The 24,261-nt window shown below is 37.0% G+C and overlaps 1 protein-coding gene across 5 annotated transcripts in view; it reads left to right on the forward strand.

Annotated features, from left to right (window-relative positions):
* SOX6 (SRY-box transcription factor 6) overlaps positions 1 to 24,261 on the forward strand; it is a 386,403-nt gene that overhangs the window by 18,230 nt on the left and 343,912 nt on the right. The window contains exon 2 of one of the 5 annotated variants that reach the window (XM_086748346.1): positions 24,121 to 24,228. The exons of the other annotated variants lie outside the window; for them this stretch is intronic. The gene's annotated coding sequence lies outside the window, so the exon portion shown is untranslated. The remainder of the gene's footprint in view (positions 1 to 24,120; positions 24,229 to 24,261) is intronic. 5 annotated transcript variants of the gene reach the window in all.

The following is a 24,261-nucleotide window of genomic DNA, read 5'->3' on the forward strand; positions in this document are numbered from 1 at the left end:
AAGAAACTCAGGAAAATCCTAGATGTCTCAGGCAGAGGTAATGGATGCAGTTTCTCCTCAGCAGGAGCAGGCTTTAGTCTTTTCAGATTGGTGAGGAAAGAGAATTTCATTGTCTCTGTAAGAGTTTTTGCTTGTTCCCACCAAGATGGAATAGGGGTACAGTTAAGTGCTAGCTCAAAGCTTGACTATTTGTCTTTCTTTTTATGCTCTATCTTAAAATAGCTGAGGTAAACTGTATATATATAGCCTAGATTAGAGTGTAGACAGGCATGTTGTTGCACGTCTAGCTGGAGGGACAGAAGAAATCATACGTTTAGCTCTTCTTTCCTGCCTCCCAGCTGAGATGCAGTAAATGACTGTGAATGCTTCAAATGTAATGTCACTGTGTGGCAAAGGGAGTGAGTTGAAACCACAGCTCAAACTATGTAATGTCTAACTGGAGGGACAGTAAGTTCTAGCAGGGAGAGCAGTGGCTTCTTAAACAATTCTAGTTGCATTCGTAAGAGGAGGAACAATATATGCCTCTCATGTAGCTCAGTGTACAGTGGGCAGCAGTACTTAGGGCACTGAAAGGGGAGGTAGGAGAACTTGGCATTATTGTTTTGATGCTGCCGCAGACCGTGATTACAAACACGTTACTTTACTCACAGTATCCTTCTTTCCTCTTGTGTATTCTCCTTAGGCTAAAAGGTGTAAAAAATGTCTCTAACTCAGTGTTTGTACCATGGGTATTGTATTTAAGTATGTTCTGGGAACAAATGCTAAGAGTTGCAAATACATGAGTAGAGAGTTTTTAATGCTGCTGTATGGATATGTGCTCCGAATCTGCAAGAAGAATCTCATTTCCAATTCAGTGCCAGTAAGGTCCTACATGATTAAAATGCTACAAATTATTTTTTTCCGACTACCAGAGATTCATTGAAGGAGGATGGTGAAGCATAGATACTTTTGAAAAACATTTATCACTTCATGACTTTTAAAATTAGACTGCCCAAGAATGCTTTTGAGAAATTTGAATGATAAAAATGTTCCCAGTTCTATATGTACTACCAGATACATAAAAAATATTGCCACTGACATTTTTGTCTTAATCCAAGTTCAATTTTCTGTTAATGGCAACTGTTTTTTTTTTTTTTTTTTGTATTTTTACTATTATTCTAAAGGTTTATTCAGCTTGACAGTTGCAGGATTAAGCTTTACAAACAAAAGGATAATATATCCTATGTTTACAAGTTAGCCAGAGGCCAGGTTTTATAAACTTTAAAAATACAGCTATTGCTAGTTTATAAAATAGACTAGTCAGCTTTCCAAGAGAGAAAATAAATCCAGCAATGGAGCTGATTTCCATGGGAGCTTGATACTCTCATGTATAATAATGTAGTTTGACCTAAAGCAACGTTACATGTGAATCTTAAAAATGTTTTGGAAGAGGTAAAAATATGGAGTGCAAAGCAGAGACATATGGGGCTTGATTCTGTATCTCATACCTCCCGTGAGAGCTTTCAGTTCCATTGAAAAGAGCACTGAGCAAGTGACATTGGGTACCGTTCAGAACAGGGGCCGCGTAAGATTTTAGAATCTAATCTTTTCAAAGCTTTCTGTTGGATGCAGAGGTTTTTATTATTTAGAACCTGATAATAAGATCACAGGTGGGCCTGTAATCACCTGTATTAGCAACAGAGAAAGGTATCTTATGTTTTCTGCTGAAGGCCGTCTAGCAATGCTTTTAAGCTTAAAATTTCAATTCAAAACAGAAGAGAGAAATTCTGGAAAATAATGTAGGATACGTTTGGCAGCACAAGTATCTTTACTTACAAGCATGAAACGTAAAGAAATTCCACATAAACACAAATTCCTGTTTTATCATTTGCAACGTAGGAATAATTAGTCTTCGTAAATACAACAGATGAAGAGAACATCTCAGATGAACTAGGGCTGCAATGCTGGGTGTTTTTATTTCATTTTTTTTTTTTTTTAGTACTGGTAATATATTTAAAATGATGAAATTGAATTTGCTGGTGACTTGGTGCACAGGTGTCCTGTAGCACTGAGGAGGTGCTGCCCTGTTAGTTCTCAATCTTGTCACTTCTGGGGAACAGCAGTGAAACTGTTTGTTCCTGACAGCAGACAGCCCCACTGCAGGGCCCTGGTTTCATGTTACATTAAGTATTAGTGCTGTTCTTTCAGGAGCTATTATGCTGTGACATCAAAGATTTTCTGACAGGGCAGTTGTAGGTTAGCACTGAAGTTGTCTACTGAAATTTTTAAGAATGGAATTAAATATATATGATCAGATTTAATATGAGAGATTGAAAACTGCATATAAAATGGAGTTAGTGGTTAAAGAAAGCTGCAAGAATAATTATTTGGTTTGGCCTATTTGTCCTTTCTTGTCCAAGACAATTTTTATTGCCTTTAATTTCTACAGCAGTTCAAAACATACTGCCATATGTTAACATTTTTGTGCAACTGCTTATTTTCTGAAAAATGTTGTGTGAAACAGAAGGAAAAGGACTTTTATAAAATAAGTGTTTGGTATAGCTCCTGCAGAGCATGTATAGATTAGACCTTGAACAATAATTGTAATAGCCCAAATTCTTTTTTTACTGATTAGCTAATTATTTAAAAGGATCAAGATACACATTTTAAATAATAAAAAAGCAGTTTAAATGGCAAGAAAAAGCATAATAGTGATTTCTGAGATTTGCAACTTTTTGTAAGAGAGAAACTGTAACTATGCATAGATTGCCATTTCAGCTGTTCTTTGGAAATTCTAAATCCAGTTGCTGTCCAACTTAAAGGGAAGATGGTAGCAATTTGAAACTAAGTGACTGTGTAGCTGTTCAGGACAAAAAAAAAAAATCTTGAACATGCGCAACTTCAAATGTTCCTGTAGATTCTTACGTGGTGAAATCAGCATTGCTACAACTATAAAATTACTATTATGCTCTGATGAGGCAAGTTCAGTGACAGGAAATATCAAAATTAATTTTGGAAACACGTCTGCATATTTTTGATTACGTTACTAAGACATTTGTTCCATTTAGTATCAAGCAAGTGAATCATCTATTAAAAATGAAAACGGGTACAACAGAGTAATACTTTTCCAGTGAAAAAACCCAACTACTAAGAAGTTGAACAATACTGTTTGGTCATAAACAAGACACTAGCATAATTTGTGCTATATATTTTATACTTACTTTCAGACATGAGAAAAATTACATGAAGAATGTATGTCTTTCTTTGTGGTGTGATTTTTTTTTTTTTTTTTAATATAGCCAGGAAGAAGAGGTATGATTTTAGGCCCTTGCTCAGGTAAACAGATCATTTGGTTTGGGCCCATTTTTTGACTGTTCTGTTTGCTAAAACCTTGCAGGCTCAATTCTGAAGCTATTTATGCTATTTATGCTATGCTAATTGACCAAAACTAGCTGTATGGTAGCTTTGATCAGGCATAATGACTTTAGTTTAGTTAGATAATATTACTTGATTTTTCCTTTGGTTTTCCTGTATTGCAACACACCTATCAGCAAATCAAAATCTTTGTGGCTGAACATTCAGAGGCAGCTAGCTTAGAAGGAAAACTCAACCCTTTATACTGATGTGTGAAGCTCTGGGAATAGTGGCAGCACGTTTAGGAAATACTCAAGGACAGGTGGCAACAGTGGAATACAAAATTATCCTTCAACTCTATAATCTCAAATCACAACATTTAAAGTATATATAAAGAAAGAAAAATGTGGGTAGTAGAGTTGGGTCTTGCAGAGAATTTTTAAAGTGATTACAAAGGTACATGACAAAATCTGGTTAGCTACTGTATCTAAAGTATTTGTTGATCAATAGTTCTAATGCCCTTGAGAGTGTGAGATTGCAGGTAGACTTATCTTCCTTTCTTTCATGCTTTAAAAAGTATAATGTAAACCTGTGTTTTTAAACACATTTTTAGCAAACATTGTGTGCTATCAGGAATCTATTTGACTATTTTATTATTTTGGACAGAGTATCCTTTCATTTAGCCTGTAATCACAGAGCCTAAGGAGTTTATTAGATTCAAGTAATGATGCTTGCCTGTTTATCTGCACTGTTTCTATCCTGGCTACGTTTTTCTTCTTGTAGCTTCATTATGGTTTTTTTTTTTTTTCTTGACTGTTAAAGATGTGACTGTACTTCAGAATAGGAAACTGTTTAGGGAGAACTTGTCAAAAATTCTCTCATTATAGGAAGGTCTAGAGTCCTCTCAATTTCCTGCATAGAGTGCCTGGAGTTTGTTGAACAGCTAATATTTCAATTTCTATTTAAATAAACAGCAGTCGAACTGACTTGATAAGTGTGTCACTAAATAGATCATGTTACCACTTAACTTGGGGCTAATGCTTAACAGTCTGGTTTGCTCCATTTTGGTGGCAATCTTCATGTAAAGGCCAGGCAATTCCAGGAAAGAATCAAACAGTAGTATTATATTGTATTACAGCAGCAATTATATTTAGTTGTCTGCAAGTGAAAAGTTAAAATGTACATATGAATGTATATTAAGCATTTTTTAAATTATCTAAGAGGAAACAAAGACTAATTATATTCTAAATCTAAAATATGTTTAAAATCCATGATTGCATGGACTCTGTATAACAAAAACTAGGAAATCAAACCTTCTTCTAGGGTAGTCTGTCACTAGCTTTTCCTATTACAGAATGAAAATGAGAAGTACCAAGTCATTAAAGGTGTGGTATGTACACACATAGGGAGTATACCTTGGCAACTTCAGAGAGATAGCTCTAGATTTTCCTGGCTTTTGTTAGACTCTACAGTACTTAAAACACTTCTGAGAAGTTGTCTCTGTCTCTTCTTGCATGTTTAAAATGTATAAATACAATCAGGAAAGCATCAGTAGAAGGTGATAGAAGTTTCTTCTCTCAGCCATTCAGTTTTGCTTTCGTAAATACATAATGAATCAGGATGTTAAACCTGTGTTATGTTTTCAGGGGTCATTCAGGCCTTGGGGAAACAGAATCAAATTCTGTGTGCCTGATTCTGTAGTTGCAAAGTGTTTGCATGTATGCTGTGCATGAACTAGACTTGTGTGCTTGGACAGTTCAGAAGGTGTCCTTTGGAAGACTTGGCAAACCTTTTGAATTACAATTAAAAGTATAAGGGGGAGATATTTTTCTCCTTCAAATAAAACATAACAAGGGTCCTTTTTTTCCCTTTTTTTTTTTTTTTTTTCCCCAGAGTGGTAATTTAGATGCTACAGAAGTCTTAGCTGTCTTAGCTTCTGATTCTTATTGAACATCTCACCTGTGCTCACAGAGTCAGGACTCTCTTCCTTTCTGATAGTTCTGTTTCAGAGCTGTCTGCCAGAAATAAAAAGTCAATGGAGAATGGCCACTTAAGGGTTCCCAATTTTGGAGATGCCAGAGACACTGGAGATAGTGTAGGCAGGTCCTGGGAGGACGTTGCAAAAGCCCGAGTAAACCCTCTTCCAGAACTAAGACTGACTGGGATCTTTAGCTGTATCCTGGTATGGGAGAAACTGTGGCCAATTCAGGTCTTAGAGTTTGAATGGCTGCTGAGTAAACTTGAGTAGTTCAGCCCTGATGGAGTTGTGGTAGGTCAAAAGTTGGTATCTGATAGTATAATGTTTTTATAACTGAGCAGAACTTTGCCTCTTCCAACTGATTTAAAAGCCCAAAGAACTGCTTGGCAAGGCACTGCTTGCTATATATATTAGGTAAGAAGGCACCATCAGCCATCTTTGGGCCAGCAGGAATTGCTATGCAATCTATAAGAACAAAAGGCAGAGACAGAAAAAGCCTAGTTTATACTACTGTGTTGGGAGAGAGGCAAATTGTTGCACCCTCCCTTGCTCTCCAGTTCCAGGTTACTTGTCATTTAAAGCCCTCTTGGCTTTGGTAAGAGGTGCCTGAGGCTTTCTGATGACAGGCATGTTCCTCCAGTCTTAGAAGGAGGTTAGTGCTTTTGTAAGATTAAGACTCAGAAGAAAGTCAATGTGGACCTTGGAGGAGCTTTACTTTTGATTGTGTGCCTTTTCCATGCAGTTTTCTTTTAGTCTCTCTGTTTCTCTAAATCACCTATCTAACCATGTCTAAACTCTCTGGCAGATTAGAAAGTGAATGTATGTAAGAGAGAATGTGCATGATTGCTATTTGTCTTTTACATTTGCTTAGAGATGATAAGGGACATTGGAGCTTCTAAATAGATCAGATAATATTACACTGTGTTTAATTAATCCTCCACTCTTGAGAGAGAAATACTGTAGGCAGGTATGTTTATTCTCACTTTTCCAGTTGGGAAACTGAAGCAGGAAGGTTTCAGGACGGTTTGGGTCCTAGCCAGAATGCGAACTTGGAAGATACGGCTCCTTTCCAGGCCTATGCTTAAATTGCAGACCATCTCTCTTTCTTTTTCTTATGCAATATTTTGTAATAAAGATAAGACTTTTTATACTATTACATATGCAGTTAGAAATAGTTCTTTATGTACTTGGAGCTGCCTTTTCTCCATGGCTTTTGATGGAGCATATGTCTCCTTGACCCATGCTCTAGCGAGGATACAGACTGTTCATAACAGATCTGTCATTTATTCCTGTTTTCTTCCTGCCTGGAGGGGGACTGCTCTCTTAATGCAGTGGGCCATACCACTTTATAACATCAGTAGTTCGGTTACAGTGAATTCAAGATTACAGGAGGCTCTGGCAAGCTGTGGATTTCACCCATCTTGCTCTTAGTTAACTAGTCACGAGCTTCCACCATATATATATGACTGAACATTTGTATCTCTCTTATTTGTGGCTACACAAGTGAGGCCTGAAATGCAAACCCACTCCTTCATAGCACAATGAAGAAAGAAGTTGACTGACACCTCCAGAAACTTTCTTTTAATTCATTTTGTCCTTGCATTTTTCTGCATTTGTTTCATCCTGCTTTTCTGTTTTACAACTCAGCAATATATTCTGTCCTGAAAACAACATTAAGTGTAGTTACGCGCACACACACTGAGAGGAGAATATCCCCCCACAGTGTTTACAGCAACACCTCTAGGTGACGGCAAGCAGTAAGCTTTCTTTTCATAGAGCTCCAGACTACAGATCATTAACTTGATATGGTAGCTCAGTGGTGCAAAGTCATTTGAATATTTATTACCCTGCTTAAGACTTTCGCTTTTCAAGTGGGAAATAAATGTGATAAGACCCCCTTTCTGTCCTCTTGCCTGATATGCTAAAACACAAATATGTGAAATGGATTTTAATTGTATTTCCTTCAACCTCTGTATTAGAGACCAGCAGCTTGGATATTTTTAAGCAAAAACGTGTGTTAAGCAACTGCTCAAGTTTGCAGTCTTTTTACAACTTTCCTTCAAAGTTTGATAGGATATTCAGCTCCAAAAATGGGCTGTATTTTAAAAATTTAATATATAAATATTCATGTATAATATACAAAAAGGCAGCTTTATACATGTATTTTTGAATGGGACACTGTTACTTAAGTGAATTGCAAATTTAAAGGCCTCTTAAAACTGGACTTTGCCAACAGTCTTAGATTTTGAGAAACATTAACAAACCAAACATTGTGTAAATTAAGGTTTGTGGGGGGAAAAAAGCCAGCCCTATTACAATACGATCAGCAAGACATGAAAGCCAGCAGCAGGCAACAGAAAGGCAGAGGCAAGCTTCGGAATATATTTTAAAGGTAGAATGTTGTCAGTGTGGTTTCATTTAGCTATTTTAAGATGTCTGTGTTTCGCTTGCTGCAGTCACAAATTCTAACTGTGAATAATAGGAATCATTATATGGGTGTAAATGGTATATTGACTACATTTTTCAGGCTCAAACACACCTTCCTTGTCGGCAGTGGAAGGGAATGAATGAGGCATTTTATTAAAACTGGTGCTTGTGGTTGTAATCAAAGGTCACTGGTTAGCTCTCACTTTTCAGTCTCAGATTTGTCTAGATGTTTGATCAGGGGGCTGCAATGAAATTATTATGACAAAGACTTTGTACTAGGCGGTATCTGTCTGCTGAAACTTGAAAGTCTTTGCCACAGTGATGCTGACAGCATGTGAATGCTGAAAGAATGTGCAAGAAATGTTATGTCTTAAAGAAACCTTTACTAAGTATCATCTTCCCTTTGTGTTACGTTTGAAATCATTTCAGTTGCTATTAAGGTACGAATGAAAAGGTGTTTCATTGATTAAAGGTGGCGTGTTTTTTTTTTAAGTGTACTGTATGCTTTAAGACATTCTTCCCATTACTTACTCGTTTCAGTCCCTGCTGCACACAGCAAGTTCATTAACATGCAGATATGCAGTGATTGAAGTCGGGTTGCCTTTTACATTGGAGTTGTCTTGATATAATGAGCTTCTCTTTAATGTTCAAAAAACTGTTGTTACTTTCTAAAAGGGGTTTGTTTGTGAATTTCATTAAATTTAATTCCATCTTCAAACAATTTCAATATTGTTCATTTTAGTACAATTAACACGCTTGCTAGTACTAAAAACTATATATATTTTTTTTTTTTTTAAGAACAGATGCATTTTAACTTTTAGGCAATATGTGGTGGGGGGTTGTCATTAATGTTGAATGAGAGACCTCCTATTTAACTCATGGATTCAATATTTTAATTGGTGCCCATGTGCAAAAGTAGTAGAGAAAAGTAGGTTAGGGTTAGTCTAACTGTTTTTCCTCTTGGACTGGGCTAGGCAGCATTCAGTCAGAGAGAGTGAAAAAACACTTACTATGCCAGCTTTGTTTTCTTTGTTAAATTAGGCCAGACAAATGAAGAAGGAAATGCATCGGTCAGATAATCTGTCTTTGGTAAAGCGAGCATTATAGGGTGCAAACTTTAAAAGGATGGTTGTAATTTTCTACTCAGTATTTCTAATCTAAAAAGATTTGGTCATTCAGGAAACATGAGGTAGAAGCTTACTTGCTGTGAGGTCAAAAGACAGTGAACATCCAGTTGCTAAGATTTTGAATCTGTCCTCAGCGTAGTTTCACAGCTCATTCAATGCCAGTGCCTCTTGGAAACTGTCTGTAAAAGAAAATGAGGCATAGCCTTTTAGAAGTTATTTGCTTGGTCAGGAAAAACAAATGAAGGTGATATCAGACTGAAGGTGGGGTAGGAAGCAAAACCAGGTTGGAAATACTTTTACTTTTCCATAAACACAACTTCAGCACTCTAAGATACAGTATTAGTGTCAAGTCTCGCATGGATTAGGAAACCATCTGACATTTTGTATTTTAAGGATGGATTACAATAGGGTACAGAAACAAGCAGAATAAAATTCTTTAACTTGAGCAAGCAGAGCAGGGAAATAGGAAATACGTTTACATCTTGCCATATTAATTTTTTTTTTCATAAACTATGCAACTTCTAAAGCTGTGTTTCTGAAACAGTTTTGTATGAACAGTGTCTACTTATAAAATGGTGGCAATTGACAATTGTCCTTGATATGAAGGTAATGCTGTCATTTTAATTTTCAGGTCTACATAAGGAAGGATTAATTACAGGTAATCCGGGTTACTATGGTATATTTTTGTGGTCTTGTGAAGAATGCAGAGATGCAGAAGTGTTGAATATGATTTGGACAAGTGGAAAAGCTCCAGTACTGGCTTTGGAGCTACTAGCTTGGGAAGTTTTGGGTTAACTTCTTGTCATAGCTACCAGAGGTTAACTTTTTGACATAGGTAGCAGAAAGCCTGGTACAAATTACAAATGACAGTATTTTGTATGCATGTGAAGGCAAAAGTAATGTGTATTTCCAGTAAGATGGAATACTACTTTGTTACTGTCATGGTTTAACCCCAGCTGGCAACTAAGCACCACACAGCTGCTTGCTTACATCCCCCCTGGTGGAATGGGGTAGAGAACTGGAAGAGTAAAAATGAGAAAACTCATGGACTGAGACAAAGACAGTTTAATAGGTAAAGCAAAAGCCATGTGTAAAAGCAAAACAAAACAAGGAATTCATTCACTACTTCCTATTGGCAGGCAGATGTTCAGCCGTCTCCAGAAAAGTAGGGCTCCATCATGCATAACAGTTACTTGGGAAGACAAACGCCATCACTCTGCACATCCCCTCCTTCCTTCTTCTTCGTTCAGCTTTATATGCTGAGCATGATGTCATATTGTGTGGGACATCCCTTTGGTCAGTTGGAGTCAGCTGTCCCAGCTGTGTCCCTTCCCAGCTTCTTATGCACCCCCGGCCTACTCACTGGTGGGGTGATGTGAGAGGCAGAAAAGGCCTTGATTCTGTGTAAGCACTGCTCAGCAGTAACTAAAACATCCCTGTGTAATCAACACTGTTTTCAGCACAAATCCAAAATGTAGCCCCATACTAGCTACTATGAAGAAAACTAACTCTATCCGGCCCAAACCCAGCACAGTTGCTATTTGGATACTATTGCAATACTATTGTTAAAAAAACTTTATTTTTTCCATTTGTGCTACTGTAACAAGTGAAAATTATTAAAATATTCTATGACTATTAATATAAATGTTTCTTCATTATCATTGGAATTCCAAAATATCTTTTTCTTACCACGTTTAGTATATCTTTAAATGTTCCATGGAGTATTTGGACTTTTACTGCTGTCTCTGGAAAATCATTCCTTAGATTGATAGATTTATTATCACAATCTGTTTCATCAGCATTGAAATAATTTCCTTTGCCTGCTTTATTTCTCTAGTGGTGAATCTGCAGTAATAATCTGGGCATCATATGATGAGAATCTGCATTTAAAACTTACTGAAACTTGTAAGACTAACTTCTCTCAAAGTGTAATTCTTAGACATGTCCTGAATGCTGTGCATGTGTTCTGGATTTTCTTTTTATAGAAATATTCCATTTATTTAACCTGAGATCATTTTTTTTTTCCTAGAGAAGTTTAATTGTCTTACAAATAAAAATGTTCTCTGTGTAGTATGCGCAGTTTATCTAACTTCAGGCTCTTTTATGCAGTGACTAGAGAGAGGTCTCCTATTCGCCTTCCTTTTATGATTTTGAGAACATCAGTAACTGTATAGAAAGCCCTAGCTCCTAATTTAGGCATTTAAGCTAGATATTTGAAGTGATGCCGTGTGAATGTTCTCTGATAAGAATTTGCCAATTTCTTGGTAAGGATAAAGTGTGAGAGTAGCTATATTGCTGCCAATGAAGTTGATGTTAGTCAAAATTTCTGGGCCAGTAAGAGTAGAAAACTGGGCATCGTAGTAGTAGAAATTTAATTTCAATAAAGACATCTGTTGAAAATGAAGGACTCAATCCTTATGAATGTTCTCCTTATATGTTATAGGTCCTTGGGCACATTATGGAGTCCCGTTAAAGTCAAATAAGATTTTTTTTGGGCTCATGTCTCAACTGTAGTGTAGCTCCAAGTACAAAATCATACTGTTAATTGAGCTGAGCCTCACTGCTTTCTTTTTTTTTTATTTTTTAATTTATTTTTAGATATTTTTCTCTATTTTAATTCCTCAAAACCCATTGTTAACACATTTCTCAGTGATTTCTTTTGTTTTGCCTTTCTGGATTATCACCATACTGTTTAAGTGGGTTTTTTTTTTAAGCCTTATACATGTTTCAATGCTTGCATATGAAAATTTTGCTGGAATAAACTAGAGCCTCCAAGTAGACCGGTAACTACAAGGATATACAGTGCCTGCCTGAAATGACTTTATAGTTTGTTCAAATCAAATGACATTCAGTACGGATACTATGAAGAGAAAAATCAAAATAGACACCTAATTATAATTACTTTTTTTCCTGTCATTATATCCGTACGTGCAGAACAACTGCTTTGAGATCACAACAGCTCAATTCAGTAGGTACAAAGGTTTTTCCTTCCTTTTTTTCATCACCTACAGGATATAATATAATTTCTTATACTGACCAAAGTCAGGAATTTCTCCAAGTCAATGGGTATGCTGCCTGAATTAGTGGAAATAATTAATAATATATCAATGCTATCAAGGTTATAGACACTGCAGTTTAATCATACAAGTAAAATGCAAAGGCTAAGCCTCTGATTTGGTCTCATTGTTCATAGGTGGCTTCTCCAGCCACACGTAATTGTTGTGTTAGCATGTACTTTCATTGCTATTGAAGAAATGTAATTGAGAACTAAGAACAACACAAGTGACAGGGAAGAGGATACGTTTGTGAGATGGGCTTTGCAATTTTTTGAATGCAGAATGCATTGACTTTCTTCCAGATTTTCATGACCTTTTTGAAATTTTACTCCAAACTGCCAGTTCTTTTCTTACATGAAAAATAACATTTATGAAACCAGCCATTCATGCCTGCAGCTCTCAGCATGAAGTGGGACAGACAAATAAGAACAATACAGAAGCACTTCAGTCTGTATCTTACATACTGCAGAAGGACTGAATGCAACAGGTGTCCATCATCTGTTTTCATATATTTTTTGGAGGGAGTTGCCCTTTCTTCCTAGAAAGGCGTATATAGTACATATACATTAAAATGTGTGCATGAGTGGGCGTGTGCATGTATGTGATACTGAAGGAAATGCTAGGTTTGTTGTTGGACAACAGCTTGTTTCAAAGATGAACCAAAAAAGCCCCAATTAATGTCAGAGCAGAAATATGCCAAGTACAGGGGTGTGAAAACTGTATGAAAACAGAAGAGGTTGGGATGGTTGGCAGAAGTGAGCCTACCATGATATGTATTGATCAGGGAAGGTCTCAGGGGGAAAAAAAACCCCAATAACGTGCTGCAAATGCTGCTTAGGAAAGCCTTACTGAAATGATCCCATGGACACTGGGATGATGTTTTCAGAGTAGGACTGTCTAAAGTTTGAGTTCTGATTCATGCTGAGATGTCAAAGTGGATGTGTTTGACTTCTGAGAATCGGGGAAGAAGAGATGTTTGCCAAATACCTCTCAAAATCAAGCCACCTTTGACTTAGTGGCTATGATAGGAATATAAGAGTCTTGCTTCAGGTGCTCCTGTTTCAGTTGCTTTACCAGTTATGTTTTGGAAAGAGCTACCATAGGTGCCAGTCTTACCATAGCATTATCTGTAATTCACCCTATACTTGTAACAAATCTGATTACTTGTGGATTCTCGGAGGAACAGTCTGTAGTACAGATGGCACCGTACTTGATTGGAAGCCATTTGTACATAGGTCTCCCATTTTACCTGTAATGTAGATAATGCTTTGATATGAGCACTGAAGAAACTAACTATTCAATTTAGTGTGCCAATACCATGAAAAATGTAGAAATAGCTGAACTGTAAATATTGTAAATCTTTCAAAGGATTGTCCAGAAAAAACTGACCTTTTGTAAATCATATAAATCATGTTATTGACATTGAAAATTTTCCTCCAATGTTTTTATTTTTTACACTAGGCTTTCTTTACAAAATGTCAGCTACATACCATGTTTGAGATTAGGTTAATTTAGCTTTACACTTTCCTGGGATATGGGAGGCAAAAAGCCTTTTTACCACTTTATCACTGTGGTTTTAGATAGTTTGTCAAAAAGTACTAATTTATTCTGAAGTTCACAGAGGCAATTAAAGCACTTACTTTTTTTTGTGAAATATATTTCTTTTTGATTACTACATTCAGTACAGTGCACACAGATATGTAAGGAAAAAGTGAAATACAAATTTGTTATCTGAATTGATTGGAATAATTCCAGTAACTCCTTGGAATTTTTAGCTTAAGTGGAAAAAGAATAAAACACATTCTATTTGGTCAAACTATGCTTGCAAGATGCTTTTTTTTTCGTGTCTACTACTGCCACTACTTTTACTTTAGCACTTTATAGATAAAGATTTTGGTATACCCTGTAACTTGGAGAATACCACACAGTGTGTGTCTGTATCAGATACACTGTAATTGAAGAGACTTTTTTTCCTGACCTAAAATGCTTGAGGTCCTCCACACCCTTGCTTCACCCAACATGGAAATACACTTACTGTTTTATGTTCTAGGATTTTTAATATTAGCACATCAAGCTGTGAGGGGGGAGGAATAAGGTGTGAAAAAGTGTGAAGTTGCAGCTTAGTATTTTCAAATAATGAGAAAGATTTTTAAACCTCTTAAGGAAGCACATGACAAAACAGTCTGTCAGAAGTGCCAGCAAGTGTGGCTCTGAAAAGAAATGCATTGTCCTAAAACTTGTAGGAATCGGGGGCTCTGGGGAGTGAGGCCCTACATCAACTGCGGCTTGCCTTGCTGCCAGAATGCAAGTCACTCTGCAGACACAACATGCCCCAAGATGAGTTTTGCACAGTTAGGTGGCAGACTGATAAGCACCTCGGTTTTTGGAACCAAACTCAAAAGTCATTCTAGCAGGGGTATTTTGCAATCGTAGATAGCTGTATGTTGTTCTATACATTTGCTGTTTCCAGTAACACATGTTGCTTTCTGATAACAAGTTACTGCTTTCAAGAGGAGGCCTTCTCTATGTTGCTATAATATAAAAGGGAAGGCACTGGACTGTTACTACTGATGCCCATGTCCAGTGTTATTTTGGGAAATAATATTTTAGGCAAATGCAAATTTATTTTATACTTTTTGGTTTCAATTCTCTGTAATATTCAGATATATCTGTCCTGGGATGGAGATGCACAACAGCAAAAGAACTGATTATCATTCAGCCTAGAAATATTCAGACATAATTTAGAAAGAAATAAAAATAAAATTTAAGTTAAAAATGTATATATCTGGAAAAAACCAAAATATTAACCATTTTCTCTGAAACATGTTAAAAGTGACAGACTGATGTTCTTTTAAATACAGACCTTTAATTTGTACTGAAACATATTGAAGAAGGATGATATACATATGAGAAATCTACATGACAAAAATAAAATATGCTTTCAGTAGATACAAGAATATGTTATATTTACTTTAAAAGATAAACCTTTGTTGTCTGTCTTGGTGCACTGATGATAGCCCAGATGTGTGTGTGTATGTGTACATACATGTGCGTTGCAAGCAGAATGGACATGGTCAACCAGTTTGTTCTGAAGACTGTTGTGAAAGGATCTAATATATTTAGACTTTTTTATACCATGTCTGAGTTATGATTCTACTTTAATTTACCATCAAGATTTAGACAAGGTGCCTAACTACTTCTAGGTACCATGATTTGCTATTACAGTAATGACAGAAATTACTAAAAATCTTTGCTACTTATTGACCATTTAAAGTGCTTAGTATTTCTAAGTGAACTTGTACTTTGAGGAGGTTTGTCCAGAAAAACATTTCAAAAAGCAATTCAAAAGAACAGTGTGGAAATTTGCAAGTCAAACAATGATTTATAATACTATTTTTATAAGTAGCAACCACAAAAATAATAGTGCTGCTGGAGCCAACAGTGGTATTTTGATATGGTAGGATCTAATGTATGAGGTTATTGCATATGAATGGAGAGATATGTTATTGCAAAGATATATTTTATTACTTGCTTCTGTTTTTATTAAGAATAATGAAAACCTTCTGTTTGGCCCTGTGAACAAAACTAATGTGACCTTTCATGTGACCCACCTGTTGTGCTTTCACAATCGATAATAGTTACCTCATGTTACGGTGATCTGGAAAATAACAGTGTGCCAGCACCACAGAAAATAACATTTGTGTTTCTGTAGTTTGAATTTGTATTTGCCTCAGATCTGAAAATAAGGAAAATATAGGTTATCTAACAAAATACTTAAAAGGCAAATATTATTGTAAGAGCATTACTTTGTATTACTCGCCGATACATTCTCAAAGGCATTCAGCTGCTGAATCATAGCTGTAAGTTTGCAGAATTGGCTTAAAATCTGTGATTTTTAATAGTATCAAAGATGGTGGGAAAGTCCAATTTGCTGTTTTGAAAGTTAGGAGAGTACCTGAATTTAAAAATTCAGTATATATAGATGCAAGTTTTCTCACCTATTAATAATAATAATAATAAAAAAAGAATATATATTTTTCATTTCGTGTAGTACATTGTATTTATTTATTTTGAGTGAAAAATCTTAGAAGGCTAAATTATTTCTAGACATTATTATTCCAATTGTATTTAGCTCTCGGTTCTGGAAACAAACATTTAACATGAATAGTGCAATGTTGTTTTTCTAGGGGTGCCTGGTAAATGTATTAGACTTGTATTGGGATGACTCACAGGTTACGGACATAAGGATTTGCAGGATCAGGACCCTAATTTCAAAGAAGTTTTCACATGTGGATTTGAAGTACATGTGCTACTGCTGAATTTGCTAAACAGACCAGAAGGGGTCTTTCCCTTTGGAGCCCTTATAATTTATCTGGTCAATGGATTGCAAGCTAAGAAGGATTTACACATTGGATCAATGATCCATTAAATAAGGGGGATTTCCACAATGTCTGTCAGTGACAAGTTACAGTGTGGCCACACATTTTCAGAATTAATATGTATGCAGAAATATGTAACTGTATAAATGATTATTATGTGATACTGCCTAATGGTCAGGGATGTAGAATCATAGAATCATAGAACAGTTTGGGTTGGAAGGGACCTTTAAAAGTAATCTAGTCCAATCCCCCTGCAAGGAGCAGGGACATCTTCAACTAGATGAGTTTGCTCAGAGCCTCATCCAACCTGGCCTTGAATGTTTCCAGGGATGGAGCATCCACCACCTCTCTGAGCAACCTGTGCCAGTGTTCCACCAACCTCATTGTAAAAAAATGTTTCCTTATATCCAGTCTGAATCTGCCTCTCTTTATTTTAAAACATTATCCCTCATCCTATTACAACAGGCCCTGCTAAAGAGTTTCTCCCCATCTTTCCTATAAGCCCCCTTTAGGTACTAGACCCTAGAAGGTCTCCCCAGAGCCTTCGCCAGGCTGAACACCTCCAACTCTCAGCCTGTCTTCGTATGAGAGGTGCTCCAGCCCTCTGATCATCTTTGTGGCCCTCCTCTGGACTCGCTCCAACAAGTCTATGTCCTTCTTATGTTAGGGGCTCCAGAGCTGGATGCAGTACTCCAGGAGGGGTCTTACCAGAGTGGAGTAGAGGGGGAGAATCACCTCCCTCAACTTGCTGGCCATGCTTTTTTTGATGCAGTTGGCTTTCTGGGCTGCAAGCACACATTGCCAGCTCATGTTGAACTTCTTGTCCGGCAGTACCTCTAAGTCCTTCTCCTCAGAGCTGCTCTCAATCCATTCTCCACCCAGTCTATATTTGTGCCTGGGATTGCCCTGACCAATGTGTAGCACCTTGCACTTGGCCTGGTTGAAATTAATGAGGTTTGCACAGGCCCACCTCTCCAGCCTGTCAAGGTCCCTCTGGATGGCATCCCTTCCCTCCAGTGTCTTGACTGCACCACACAACTTGATGTCATCAGCGAACTTGCTGAGGGTGCACTCTATCCCATTGTCCATGTCGCTGACAAAGATATTAAATAGAGCCAATCTCAATACCGACTCCTGACGAACACCACTCATCACTGGCACCTACTTGAACATTGAGCCGTTCACCACAACTCTTTGAGTGCAACCATCCAGCCAATTCCTTATCCACTGCGTGGTCCGTCCATCAAATCCATGTCTCTCCAGTGTAGAGACAAGGATGTTGTGCAGGACAGTGTCAAATGCCTTGCACAAATCCAGGTAGATGACGTCAGCTGGTTGTCCCTTGTCCACTGGTGCTGTAACCCTGTCATAGAAGGCCACCAAATTGGTCAAGCATGATTTGCCCTTAGTGAACCCATGTTGGCTGTCACCAATCACCTCCTTATTTTCTATGTGCCTTAGCATGGTTTCCAGAAGGATCTGCTCCATGACCTTGCTAGGCACAGAGGTAAGACTGATTGGCCTGTAGTTCCCCAGGTCCTCCTTATTTCCTTTTTTAAAAATGGGGCTTATGTTTCCCCTTTTCCAGTCATCGGGCACCTCACCAGACTGCCACGACTACTCAAATATGATGGACAGTGGCTTGGCAACTTCATCCGCATGTTCCCTCAGGGCTTGTGGATGCATCTCATCAAGTCCCATGGACTTGTCCACCCTCAGGTTCGTTAGATGATCTTGAACCTCTAAGGAAGTATATAAAGAATATATTATATATATTAGAGGAAGCTTTATCATTCTTGTGTTTCTTTTTTTTTTTTTTTTGTATTGAGAAACGTGTGTGTACATTTTGCATTCTATGCCAATCGTCTACATTGTTGTAAATGCATGAACAAAAATTAGACCCAGTTAACACAAAAGGTCTCTCACTACTACCCTTTTCCTCAAGTTATGTCAATGATTTTTTTCTCTTCTGACCAAGCAGATGTCCCAGGTACCAAAGATCAGCAGCTGGTTGGAGATACAAACCAGGGTCAAATGTCCTTAAGTGAAATTGTCCTCTCACCAGCACCTTTGTGGTTAAGCCATGAGACTGTCAGTTTGAGCACCTCCTGATGGCAACTGCTAAGTTATGACATGGGGAGAGAGTTATCCTGCTGAGTAGGCAGGGCTTGATCAAAAGCCCTTTTGAAGTTAATAGAAAGATTTCTATTGACTTAAACAGACTTTGGAACAAGTCCTTAATTATGAGGTACTCAATCAGGCATGTAATAAGCTTCTTATTGCCTAATTATGCTCAATGGTAACTTTAGACCTATGACCCTTATGTAGGTTGGACCCCTTATCTTCCAGAAGCTCCATACTACAAACTAACCCACTAGAGAAGCTATGTCCCAGGGTCCTTATCCTCAGTTCTTTCTCTTGCCTTAAGGGTCCAACCCTAAGCTGCAGTTCAGCTCTTCTGCTTAGAGTCTGCCAGCTGGCTTGTATCTTATGTTCCCCATTATCCTACTGTAATGAAGAAGACAGAGACCGCACTGTACTGTAAACCTCAAATCTTGTCCATAAACCTAGCAAAGTTCTTGAGGCCAGCAGCAGACTGAGCATTGCCATGCAGAAACCCTCTATGTCTGAATCTAATCTTTGTCACTGTGCTCATTTCAACTATGCTAGCAAGAACACTTTGGTTTCAGTGAGACTTCTTCATTACAGAGGAGGCTACACAGTGCAAATGGCGTGGCCTGGAGGTGTGTTGTTTTTTTTTGTAAAGAGTCTCCATGGGAACATCATCCAGAGAGGTGAAATGAGCCTGTCTTGGTCTTCTCTCCCTCAGCCCATTTGTTGACTGCTTGGTATGTATAAGAAAGCCTCCAGGGCATACATTGATATGGAAAGCAAATATCATTAAGACAGACAGATGATTCTTACGGAAGACGTTTGACAGAGTTTTACTACAGTTTACTTCGAGCAGTATGTAAAAGGATCACTGAGTATTCCTTGGAAATAAGAGAATGTTAGCATTAGGATGAGCAAGTTATAGGTTCAAAAGACAGCTTATAGGGTTCCTTACAGACCTATTTTAAACTCACCTAAATGTCAGTATTCCCATATATTCTTTTCAGATTGCTCTTAAAAAATATTTGCTGTTGAGATAATTTAAGTAATGAACTGTCAAGCGTGTCCTACAACAAAACCCAAAAATCTGTAGTAGGATATTTCGCACCTGTTTTTCACTAATGGTGTAGTTCTTTAGGCTTTATATTAGAATTTTCCATGACTGCTGGTGGTAGTGTTCTTAATCACAATGTTAAACAAGTATGAATTTAGAGACAACTTGGAAGAGGCGAACATATGAAACAATCCTTTCCACAAGTTCTTGATGGGTATCTATTTGGTTATGTTCTTTCTGTCTGTGGGTTTTGAGGCTAGGGTCAGAAAAAACAGAGAATGCCAGACATTTTATTGTGCTTTTAACCTCTTTCTTTGCTTTTTGTGGCTACTTATCAAAATCTAATTTAAATTCTGAGTTGCTTAGATTCTAAGCAATCTGTGGCAGGACTTATGTCTTAGAGTTTTAACACAGACAACTCATTTTCACTCTGCCATGTGTTTGGTTATTCAAGGTCAAGACACCCAAAAAGGTCTTATTTTTAAATGGTGAATGGGCAGGGTTTTCTGACAGTCTGGTATCTAGAAAGTGTCTTTATACCACTAGTGGGGTTTTTTTTTTGAATGCTGAAAAGACCTGTGTCTTTTATTTATCTTTGAAGTACTTAGTCCATATTGAAGATAATTAAAGAGAAGAGTGCAGATTGGCATTTTCACTTAGGACAGCACATTAGTTTTTATGTTTTGAAAAAATAATACTGATATTTGGTTAAAAAAAAAACCCAATGGTTTTCATATACTAGAAATATTTGTGTCAACCATTCATCTAACACGTTATTCTCTTCCCAGTTCTTTTCCCTGTTGTGTCCTTATTGCAGCAATCATCAAAACCATTTGAAGAGTTTAATTTAGACTGAAATGATTCTCCATAGAATAAACAGAATATCTCACCTGTGAAGGATGATTACATTTTCTAAATTTGTTTAAAAAGGAAAGACCTTCATAATTCACAAGTGTTCTACTTGCAGTTTTTATGGTGGAAAAATCTTACGTACTTTAGGTCTGAAAAGAAAGCACTGCTGTATCTGAGTGCTATCAGCAATTTAATAGTTCATATTATTGGCACTGAAAGAGTAAGGATCAGTGTTTTGACTTGAGCCGTCGCCTGGCCATATATTACTATTTTTTACTGTGAAAATACTTTTTTTTTCCTAGCTATTTGAGTACTCACAATGTGCCATGTTAAATAAGGGCATTTCAGATGTCTTTCACAAATATACATTAAAAGACAGTTGTGGTACAGATATAGGTAAGACTAGACAATACCAGGGATACCTTGTGAAAGTATGAGCTTAGAGTTCTGATGCATCTTCTGCATGCATGGGTACTTCTCATCTGCTTTTGCATACAGCTGAGGCTATTGGCTTGCTGTTTAAGATACTTGGTTTTGAGCAGTATGTTTAGGTACATCACTTGTACAAGTCTCATTGAATGCATTTAAGGATGGAGAGTCAAATTCTTCACCTGCTCACATTCTCACTCTCCCCAGCAGCGATGCTGGTACAGATTTGCTTTGCAAATAAAAGTAGTCTTGCCAGGAACTGTGCAAATGAATTTCCATGGCAGTCATGGCAAGAACAGAGTCAGAGGTTGTCCCGTGGTACGTCTCATCTGTCACCTGCAGCCCATACAGAAGTTACATGGCTTTGCTAGCTACCAAAGCTGTAGGTCCTCAGTGATGGCCTCTAATCAGGTCTATGGCCCTACCAACCCTGTTACTCCTCCAGACCATCTCAAACTGTAGCATACACAGACAGCTAATCCATTTATGCAGCAGCATCTGGCTAGTCCAGATTTCCAGTAAGAACATGGTCTTTCAATAAGATTTCAATTTGTCTGATTTGTTAAATACCCTATGCTCTCTCCTCTGTAATTAAAGAGATATTTAGATATCAAATTCCATATATCTGCATCTGTGAAAAGATGTTTAATATATTTTATGTCTGCCTGAATTTGTGAATTTCCATTCATATTTTTAGACCTTTGCTAAAGGCCAAATATGCTACTGTTGCTATTTCTTAGGCCTCTTACATAAACCAGCTGTTTTCTTTAGTATCAGTTATATTTTTTTTTCTCTCTTTATAATAGGTTATATTCTTCTCTCTTTAAAGCTATGTTAAAGTTGCATACTTTAATTAATTTGCTATTGGTTGATTTTTCCTTATACCTGTTACCTGGCTTGCAAGTTCAAGGAATTTTTCAGTGTATTTCCTGCAACTCATAAGATATGAAATGCCAACATTTTCAATGCAATATTAGTTGTGTGTGCTTTTATTCTTAGGATTAAACTTGAGACTCTGTAGAACTAGTGTTTGGCAACATCTTTAGGAAAATCAAGATCATCTTAAGATGGAATCTTAAAAAATGAGTGGCTACTTTAAGAGCAGATTAACTTTGCATATTTTTAACTACCTGCTGCAGTTTGGTACAGCTGTGTATATTGTTATGTCAGCTTTCTTCTCCTTGAAAGACTTCGCTGTCTTTTTCTTTTGCATATTGAGATTCCCTGTGTCCCTGCTTCTCTGCATTATCTTCCCCCTTTTCACAGGAACAGAGTTCTGTTCATCCTGTCATATTTGTTCTGTATTGAATACAATATCCAGAAGTCAAAGGGCAGTTTTGAATGCAGTAGTCTCGCCAAAAAGAAATTGGTGTGTCAAGATTTCTGTGCATAAAAAGGCAGGAGAAAAAAAGTGGGGAAATAAAAAGACTGAGCTTATAGATTCCCTTAGGATTTGAAAAGTTAAAGAAAGATAAACGGTCATGGTCTCATTTTTCTTGAATATCTCTCAATTAAGAAGTATTTCGTGTGTATCTGTCTAGTTGTGAATGTAAATATATATGCACGTGTTTGTGAAAATATGTTTCGTATGTTGAAGTTGTATAGTCTGTTAACTAAAATAATAACCTCAAAAGCAGTTGGTCTGTCATAGATGACATAACTCAGCTTTTATATCCTCTGTTCATCAAAAGAACCGATGAAAATGTCATTGTAACTGGCAGCCAAGTGGCTAGAGAAATAAACTAAAGATTGATAATTCCAGAGCATGAGCAATGCAATGATTTGCTAAGACTAATATGGCTGACTGTAAGCTGACCATATATGGATCAATTGACGGTTTTCTAGATTAATTTGTCATGTGACTGACTTGCAGTTCCAAATTCCAGGAAAATATCTGCATTGCGTTTAGTGAAAAATAGCCTTTTTACTTCAATACAGACATTTTGCAGCCAGACAGTGATGGAAATGCTTCCTAATAAGTGTATGGGAAGTTGAGAAACACATATTAGAATAGGATGAATATATATGTTGTTATTGGCACACTTCAGCTTTTTTAAATTTGAAGTTTAGAAAAAGTGTTATTTTCTCTTGTATCATTTTGTATTATAATTAATCAGTAGACAAGGAGGAACTTCAGATGCATTCAGAATTAAACAGAATGGAATAATTTTTGGTGAGACCCTGAAAAAAATTATCCTTGTGGGCTATACTGTTAAGGATTTATTTCCTTATTCTTACCTTCCTTTTTCCTCTTTGTTCCTTCCCTTTTCCTTGCCATTAAATGGCAGGATTGTTTGAATTGTTTAAAGCAGAGGGGATTGTGATTACTTCTGGATTGTCAACTTCTGTACCTAAGCCTTGCCGGCTTATTGAGCTTTTCCAGTTCACTGATGCAAGTGCAAACATCGAATGGTTCATATACAGCTCTAATTCCAACTTATTTGGCAGTTATTTCTTGAATGGCCTAATTTTGCATATGATTAGTTTTTAATTCTTAAATCACAACATAAACTGTGTGTATTATACTACTATAAAAGTATGTTAATACATAGGATATGATTAACTCGAAGTGTGAGTTCTGTTTTTCCTGGTACGCCAGTGTGCAATCATGGTGGCTTCTGTGGGAACTCCTAGTTTGCAGCTGAAGGCAGAATTCATCCTGAAGCAAAAAAGTGATGCAGATTTTTAGGACGTGAGAAGAATAACATTACAAGATATATAACTCTAGCAAGGCATAACAAGAAAATTATGTTTCTGTGAAAAGCAGACTGCAGTTATTTCTGGGCTGATCCTGGTTTCTGATTCACAGTTGTGAAGGCCAAAACATAGAAATGCATATATTTATGCATGGTGAGGAGTTGGGAAATCTCTGCTGGGTCCTTAGGTAGGTAAGAATAAGACCAGAAAATATATCTTGCTCTGTTTACATCCACCAACTTCTCCTCACTTTCACTAGAGCACAATTGTAGAAACAACCATGCACTGGGCTCGTGACTAGCTCATATGCTTTGCAAAAACTGTCCGTTTTTCAGAGCTGGCCACTCAGTCTTAATGTACTCAAGGAATTGAGGTCTATTGCTACCTCATGTCATTACTTGTACAGAATTTGCATCAAAAATATGCCAGAATGTATCACTTCTATAAATGGTAAGCTGCTAGTTTTATTAGAAAAGGTAAAGCAAGGACCTATCAAATAAGATTTTTTTTTTTCAAGTGAGATGGAGATGTTAGGACGTCTCTTTTTTAATGTAGACGTTAGACCTAATTACTTTGTCTCAGAGCAAATGAGGCTCCGCTGTTTCCGTGAAGTTAATGTAATAAAGCTGAAGTAACACATTAGTGAATCTGCTCCATTGTGTTTGGCCTTTTCTAGTTGCTGTGAAATTTAAACCAAAATATTAATTCCACTGGCCTGAAAGCACCACATCTTTCCCTGTGAAAGTTTTTCTGATGTTACAGCAGTTGCTCAAGATTCTGAGGTGTAAGTTGAATGATTTCTCTCTTAATTTTTATG

This window comes from Chlamydotis macqueenii, chromosome 5 (genome assembly GCF_036417535.1).
Source record: "Chlamydotis macqueenii isolate bChlMac1 chromosome 5, bChlMac1.mat, whole genome shotgun sequence".
Classification (NCBI taxonomy): Eukaryota; Metazoa; Chordata; class Aves; order Otidiformes; family Otididae; genus Chlamydotis; species Chlamydotis macqueenii.